The sequence below is a fragment of the Sinocyclocheilus grahami genome, unplaced genomic scaffold, assembly GCF_001515645.1.
Source record: "Sinocyclocheilus grahami isolate Dianchi unplaced genomic scaffold, SAMN03320097.WGS_v1.1 scaffold414.1, whole genome shotgun sequence".
NCBI lineage: Eukaryota > Metazoa > Chordata > Actinopteri > Cypriniformes > Cyprinidae > Sinocyclocheilus > Sinocyclocheilus grahami.
In genome coordinates this window covers 588,344-596,605 of record NW_015505593.1, presented here as the reverse complement: position 1 = coordinate 596,605, position 8,262 = coordinate 588,344, and the positions used below count along the sequence as shown (strand labels likewise).

General features: G+C 38.8%; 1 pseudogene; it reads left to right on the top strand.

Moving 5' to 3' along the window:
• Positions 1–982: 982 nt before the first annotated feature.
• Positions 983–8,262, top strand: part of LOC107551090 (immunoglobulin-like domain-containing receptor 1) — a 42,420-nt pseudogene continuing 35,140 nt past the window's right edge.

Genomic DNA, 8,262 nt, shown 5'->3' with positions numbered 1-8,262 from the left:
GAAAACATCAAAACATCTGGAACCAATACAGACAGAGAGTGTTTTCTAACACTAATGTAGTTAACTAATTAACCGTATTTTACCAAAGAGGCTAATTCTTATGTTCAGGATGCCTTCCGGCTCAACTTACCTCTCTTTGCGGTGTCTTTGCAGGTGCCTTACGAAATTAGATGTTGTCCCACAGGTTTCTGCAATAGTTTTGTTGCAAAATTTGCAGTTGGCCTTGTGTTTCTTCTTCCGTGCCCCGTCGAAGAATTCTCTGTGGTTTGTAAAACCATACTGTATGTCATGTGACAAGAATCAACCAATCAGCTTCATCCTTTCCCGTAACAAAATTGAAAGCTAAGCCAAGATGGAGAAACAGCTGATCATAGCTGTACAAGGATAGCCATTTTTTTAAATAAATTTAGTAGCAGAGCTACTGCAAGGGATTTTTAGTGCTGCAAATCCATTTATCCTTTGCTGAAACTTCCGCGTCTTCATGGAGAGCGCAGGTCATAGTTGCTTAGCAACAGCAGATGCCACGGGAGCGCAAGCATAGAGCGCAGGCTACAGAGTGCTTTGGAAAGAAGGAGAAAGCGGCGCGCCTAGCGGTGTCCACGCGTTTTCAGGCGCGACATGCAAATGTGGTTTTGTTTTGAAGGAGAAAAAAAAGCATATTGCTGGACTCAGTCGAGACCAACAAGAACATTTGGCGAGTCCAATGACCAAGTCCGAGTGCAAACACCAACGAGTCCGAGACAATAGAAAAATGGACTCGAGTACTACAGCCCTACGCGCTGATGACGTATCCTGTCTGCGCGAACCGGGTGCGCAGAGGTATGATAATACATACGTTGACAGGCAGGTAGGAAAGCATATTAAAATAATTTCTGCTGCTGCGCAGCTCCAAGAGAAAATAGTAAATGGTCATTGTTCAGTTGAAGTCGTCTGCATCCAAAAACCTAGGCTGCTGACATGCTGCCTTGCCGCCTATCAGCCAATGACTTCGCAGGCAGCGTTTGTTCATGAAGGTAACTCATGAAACTGATATAGGACATGCTTCTGAGGCAGCTTAACGGTTCAATGATCTACAACAAAATAGAACGAGCTTTGGTGATAACTAAGTAAATATTCAATGATTTATTTGATCAGCCATCATGGGATAGAACACACAGGATTTTGGGTATCAAAGCAGCGACGGATACATCTATTCTGCCTTTAAATATCGACCAGATGAGGTATCTCAGGAGGCAGGAAATGAAGCTAACTTTGGATTCGACGTGTATGCCGAGGATGCCTTCCTACCTTGAAATGTGTCCTCCAAAGGCAGCATTTTCCAGTTCGGATGCAGCCGTCAGTTCAGCGTTGATTCTGTTCCCGCATCAGACACACTTGTTCTGTCTAGTCGTATTGGAAACATGCTTGTTCTTAAGCTCGGTTGTTATTGGAACATGCTTGTTCTAAAAGCTGTAGTCATATTTGGAACATGTTTTTCTTAAGTCTATCTGGTGTTATTGAGAACATGTTGCTTAAGCCTTTAAGGTATTGGCAATGTATTCATTAGGTCATCTGTTAAAGGCAACAGAATTGTTGCTACAGGTTATGCGGGTTTTGGCAACATATTTGATTGGTCATTGGTTAAAGGCAACATGCTTGTTGCTTAAGGCTTTGAGATTTTGCTATCAGTTTTTATTGGGGGATATCAGCATATGATTTTGTTTTGGGGGGTTATTGCTGCTCTCCCTGCTCTCATCCATGCTAGGCTGCATGGATGTGCAGGGAGTTCTTGCCCAGAACAGAACCATACCACCAATCCAAACTGTATGCTAATTGTCAATCACCTTTGACGATAGTGGTCCTGACAGAAATCAAGCATAGCGTAAGTTCTGGCAGGTCACGTTAGTCAAGCTCGCATCAGCTGACTCTCAGCTAAACCCCATCTACCTATGGGAATATGACACCTATCTAAGCATTCATATATAAGGTCCCTCAGTATTATCAGCAGTTTTTGCATTGCTCAATAGCTAATTACCCTCCTCCATCCCCAACTCCTCCTCTGTCAGTCCGGATTCAGCCTTCTGATTCTCCTCTGAATCAGACTAATTCTAAAATGTGTACATAAAATTATTGAACTTTAACAATATCTGCAATACATTTATGTTGGTTCTGTTCTGTTTACCCTGGGGGGTTATTGCTGATCTCCCTGCTCTCATCCATGCTAGGCTGCATGGATGCGCAGGGAGTTCTTGCCCAGGACAGAACCATACTGCCAATCCAAACTGTATGCTAATTGTCAATCATCTTTGACGATAATGGTCCTGACAGAAATATGTATGTATGCATGTATGTGACTAATTGTTGAATAAAGTCGTTTTTTTTTCTTTTGCGCACAAAAAGTATTCTCGTAGCTTCGTAATATTACGGTTGAACCCCTGATGTCACATAGATTATTTTACCGATCTCCTTGCTACGTTTCTTAATTTGTGTTCCGAAGATGAACGGAGGTCTTACGGTTTTGGAACGACATGAGGGTGAGTAATTAATGACAGAATTTTCATTTTTGGGTGAACTAACCCTTTAAAGGGACAGCAGTAATGCCCATCAAACAACAAAACACAGCTTTGACAAAGATTAATCTATATTTAATTTATACAGTGCACACTATGCAGTGTTATTTTACACTTAATTATTACATTTCTGTACCTGAATACTACCGACCTTATTTTGTTTATAACTTTGTTCTGTTGTATTTATCTATGCTTGTAATTTGCATTTGTTCTCATTTTTTTTGCTGGCTGTTCACTTGTCTTTAATCATGTTTTAACTTTCTTAGTTAGTTTTGTAGTTTTTGCTGTGGTATCAAAAAAGTACTTAGTTTTAATAAATGGAAAGCAAAGTTAAATTGAAATATTTTTCTTGCTGATCCGATCAGTGACTCAAAAACCATATGATCCAAACCATAAGTTTTGTGATCCGTTGAACCATTACAAACCTGAGTAATAGTGAACTATACTAAACTAGAATCAAACCTGAGTGGTGAACCAGAATCAAACCTGAGTGATAGTAAGCTAGAATCAAACCTGAGCGATGGTGAACTACACTCAAACCAGTGATAGCGAACTAGTCAAACCTGAGTGATAATGGACTATAGTGAGCAAGAATAAAACTTGAGCGATAGAGAAATTAGCATTAACACAATCCTTGTGTAGGGTTGGGTATTGTTTGGGTTTTTTTCGATACTGGTGCCAAATCGATACTTTTAAAATGGTTACAGCGCCTAAACGGTGCCTGAACCGATACTTATTAAAAATAAATAAATTCCCCCAAAAAATTATGGATTGGCCATTAGCATTATAAACACATGATGTCTGTTTCATTCATACTGGACACCAGAGGGCACCCTCGCACAGAAAATCCACATATCCAGTCACAGAAGTAGCGGAACTCATGACCCTCCAGGAAATCCCTAATATGGACAAAGGCATCGCCATTATATCTGTAACTGAGTAAACAGAACATAAAAACGTTTTGAATGAAAAAACAAAGACAAAGCACTCAACTGCGACAATATAGTTGATCGGTGTTATTCAAGCCATCTCTGGTATTTTCATAACAATTAAGTATATTTATAATCCATTGCTAATAGACGTATTCTTTTTAAAGTAGCCTATGGAGCATATTTTCTCCCTCATTCTGTGACAAGAAGCCACATCAGATCACAGAAGGAAGCATTTGACTGGTGTTGTGGAGTAAAAAGGTTATAATGTTCTCTTTTGTTGGACAACAGGTTTAGAAATGTGAATACAAGGGAGGTTTATCTTTAGGCATTTTAATTTAAGCATGTTTAGCTTAGTTAACGGAAGGCTACCTGCATGCTGCCATCAGAGCAAGTGTAATTACTGCATTCACGCGCTCCTCGGATGCTCTCATTTCCCGAGTTGTGCTTTTAAGTTGGAATGTGAAAACAACATGGACACTGGCATTACTACAATGATTTGTTGGATTTGTATTATTAGAGCTTTCCGACTTGAGTTCACGTACATTTTCTCAGTTGGGAAATAATTTTTTGTGCGGTGCCGGTGATGATGTTTCTTACGTCCTTTTCGGAGAACCAGAGGACAAATATTTCAATCGATCGCTCAGGCATGGCACCAAACTGAGGCACCGAAATCTGCGTTCTGATTCGGTTCTTGTACATACCGGTTACATAGGTACCGTGCCATATTGGTACCGGGTTTCGGGACCCAACCCTATCCTTGTGTGAGATGCCCCAGACTCAATGTTTTCAAGATATCATGAATTAAAAGAGCCTGCTAACTAGCTAATTAAGCTTCTTTTTTTTACTATTGTAAAATAGATCTGGGTGATATATCAAATATTAGAGGTATTATCGTGATAATCGAATATATAATTACAGGATATTGTGAATTGAATATTGTTGAAAATGAATGTGCCAAAGATGGTACCAATAGGCAGTTTCACTCCTGCAAACTAGCCAAGAAGTTCTTATGTGTTCCAGCATCTAGTTCCCCATCTGAAAGAGTTTTTAGCACCAGTGAGAACATACACTCTTAAAAATAAAGGTGCTTCACGATGCCATAGAAGAACCTTTTTGTCTAAATGGTTCCATAAAGAACCTTTAACATCTGAAAAGCCTTTCTGTTTCACAAAAGGTTCTTTGTGGTGAAAAAAGGTTATAAAAAGGTAAGAAAGAGATGGTTCTTTAAAGAAGCTTTGACTGAATGGTTCTTTGTGGAACCAAAAATGGTTCTTCTATGGCATCGCTGTGAAGAACCGTTTGAAGCACCTTTATTTTTAAGAGTGTAGTGTCATGCCACAGAGCATCTCTTAAACCAGAAACTGTTAACAGACTTGTGTTCTTAGCTAAAACTTGTGAAACACTTGCATAATTTACCCCGGCTCCACAGTGTGGAATATAGTATGTGAATTACATTGTTCCAAAGAAGCTGTCAAAATGCACTTTTTTTTTTCAAATTGTTAGTTACATGTGTTAATTTAGTAAAAAGAAGAAACTGTGTGTTTTGCACTTAACATTTTGAATGTAGCTCTTCTATCCTAATCATTTTTAATGGGGCAGAAGGATATCACCTATTTAAGTATTCTGGAGCAAATGCAAAAATTATTCGATCAAAAGGGTGCTTCTACTAAATATTGAGCAAAGGGTCTGAATACTTAGGACCATGTGATATTTCAGATTTTCTTTTTTAATAAATCTGCATAAATGTCAACAATTCTGTGTTTTTCTGTCAATATGGGGTGCTGTGTGTACATTAATGAGGAAAAAAAATTAACTTAAATGATTTTAGCAAATGGCTGCAATATAACAAAGAGTGAAAAATTTAAGGGGGTCTGAATACTTTCCGTACCCACTGTATATCGATTATCTTAAAAATTTTGAATAATATAAAATTTTATGTATATTGCCCAGCCCTACTGCAAAGTGAACTAAATGAGACCTGACTTTTGTTATTTGTCAGCTAGTTTGATTTCCATGAAGTAGCCAATTTTTTTTTATTGATTAGTCATTGTTGTCCTAGTACAGATATTCCTGTGGTGATGATGGGGTAAATTAGTGTTTTTTGTGATTTTGCTGACTGTATGTTTATGTTCGATCAGAGGCTGATCTGGTCATCAATGAGGTGATGTGGTGGGATAACGGGATGTATTTCTGCTCTGTGGAAGCACCTGGAGACACAGTCTGAGATTCAGACCAAGAGATTAAACTTATAGTGTACCGTAAGTTAATTACCTGATTACTGTACTAACATGAGTGTGTTCATTAAACTCTAGAGAACAAAAGCCCTTTAACGCAACAACAAAAAAATCATGAATGTACACTTTATAATTGTACAAATTATAATAGTATAATTATAATTCTTTTAAAAATAACGGACACGTTAAAAAATTTTAATTGCATTAAAAATAGAAGCAAACTCATACTCAATTACAACATATAGAGATGCTTATAAATCACCACACATGAACACATGATTAGGACCAATCATGGAACACTTACATTAGAAAAAAGACAAACACAACAAGATATAAAGTAGCAAATGACTGGAACTGACTTTAGTACTTCAATGAAAGTCCTGGACTGATTTGTGTAGATGAATGGAGCCGTATCATCATGAACAGATAAACATAGCCTAATCATCAGTGCATGTCTGAATGTGTGTTGTGGTTTGTTCTGTTAGATTGGTTGGCGGTTCTCCTCATCATCCTCGGCATGCTGGCGCTCATCATTCTCTTCTGTATCTGTTGCTTCCCCTGCTGCCCTCAAACCTGCTGCTGCCCCGAGAAAGGTTCAAACACAAAAACCATCAGCTTCTTTCACTGAACACAGAGATAAAGGCACTCTCCATAATGCCCTATTATGTCTATTTAGCGGTGATGCAGCACAGGCTGATGACGGAGGCACAGAAGGCCATGATGCCATGGCTGAATGGACAGCCAATCTACACGCCGATGATCAACCACCGCTCCTTTTACCAGATGAACCCCATGCTGTACACAGGTCAGAAACTATGATGTATTTCACAAGAGGAATAAATGGGGAATTGAATGGTTGGTGTGTCTAGACTTTTACCCTATAAAGCCTGACATAATAATCTGAAATCAATTTTTTTAAATGGAACAGTTTATTTAACCTTTAGACAAAATAAAATAAAATAAAAAGTCTGCATGTGTGTATTTGATCAATCAATGTCAGTGTCATTTTATTTATAAAGCACTATTTAATACAACATCTGTTGACCAATATGTGTGTATTTGATCAATCAGGCTTTTATGGCTTATTTAGTAAGAATATTGAGGGGAAAAAAGTTTAGTTTTATTCTGAACTCAAACAGTTAGAGACTCAAACTGAGCAAAAATATGCAACGTGGTACAGATGCTGATATTCATATAGACAAAAAATGCTGGATTTTGACATAGATTTCAAAAGCTTGTGGCTTGAAAGGGCTTAAAGATAGAGATCTACTGTAAATTAGAAAAATGTTGGGCATGACCGAAAGTTTATGTGGGGTGTAAATATACTCATCTCATTTGCATATTATGACGACATCAGGGAAAGTACTAAATTATTACTATATTACTATACTATATAGTAGTAAAACGCATGTGAACAGTAACTTACTTTTTGATCAGTTCATCAGTAATATTCAGGAAATAGTAGATATTGAATTGATGTTTGAACTTATTTACATGTTTTTTTTTGTCTTTTTATCCTCATTCCAAATGATCAGAAAAGAGGAAACTAGGGATGCTCCGATCCACCTTTTTCGCCTCCGACATCGATTCCGATACCTAGGGTTCGGTATTGGCCGATACTGATACGATCCGATACCAGTGAAGTTTTTTTCCCTCATTTAAATAAATGTAGAATTTATATATCTCTGTGTGTGGAACTGATAATCATTCTTTCACAATCTACTAGATACAGACTAGGCATGGGCCGATTACCGGTTTCAAGGTATACCGCAATTTGAAAATTTCACGGTTTCAAAACCGCTAATATTTTCCGTTATACCATTCCTGCGGTATGCGCTGTTTTACCATGTCTCCTCAAAGACTGAAAGGGTAGGAATCCCTCAGGTTGAGTGCAGTGTAGAGAGTAACACGCCCCCTCCTCCTCCTCCTGTTGGTGCGAGCGAGTGGTCAGTCACGTGTGTGTATGACAGCCGAAGGACCTTCCTCTGGAACTTACGCGATCGGTAACCGGCAGTTTATTGTTTTATTACAGCCGATCTCTGTTCTGGACTTGCACAAACTGCGTTGCAATGCATATTTTCCAAATGTCATTTATGTTAATATTATCTGTAAACACCCGTTAACACAGGCCAGAGACGCTGAAGACGGATGCACAGAGAAAAATACTGTAGCAGGCAGGTCACTCACTGTTCATGATGCACAAACTATTGGAAAAAAATCCTCAATATTGATTTGGGGGTTTATATGAATGTGTTTCTGTGTAACAGATTGGCCAGGCTCCACCACCACACAATCACAACGATCCCTCTCACCTGAGTTCTGAGCACCTGCACCTGTCACCAATCAAGCACCTCATTACCAACCTGCATAAAAACACACACCTCAGACACCCTCACTGTCCGGTCTCGTATACACGTAGAGGACTCAATGACTTTGCTACTACTTCCATTTGAATACTTCCTGCCTTACTTACCTCCTGTGTTCCTCCTAGTGTCTCCAAGTGTCTCCTGTTCCTCCTAGTTCCCGGATCGCTGAGGTGTGTGCTCC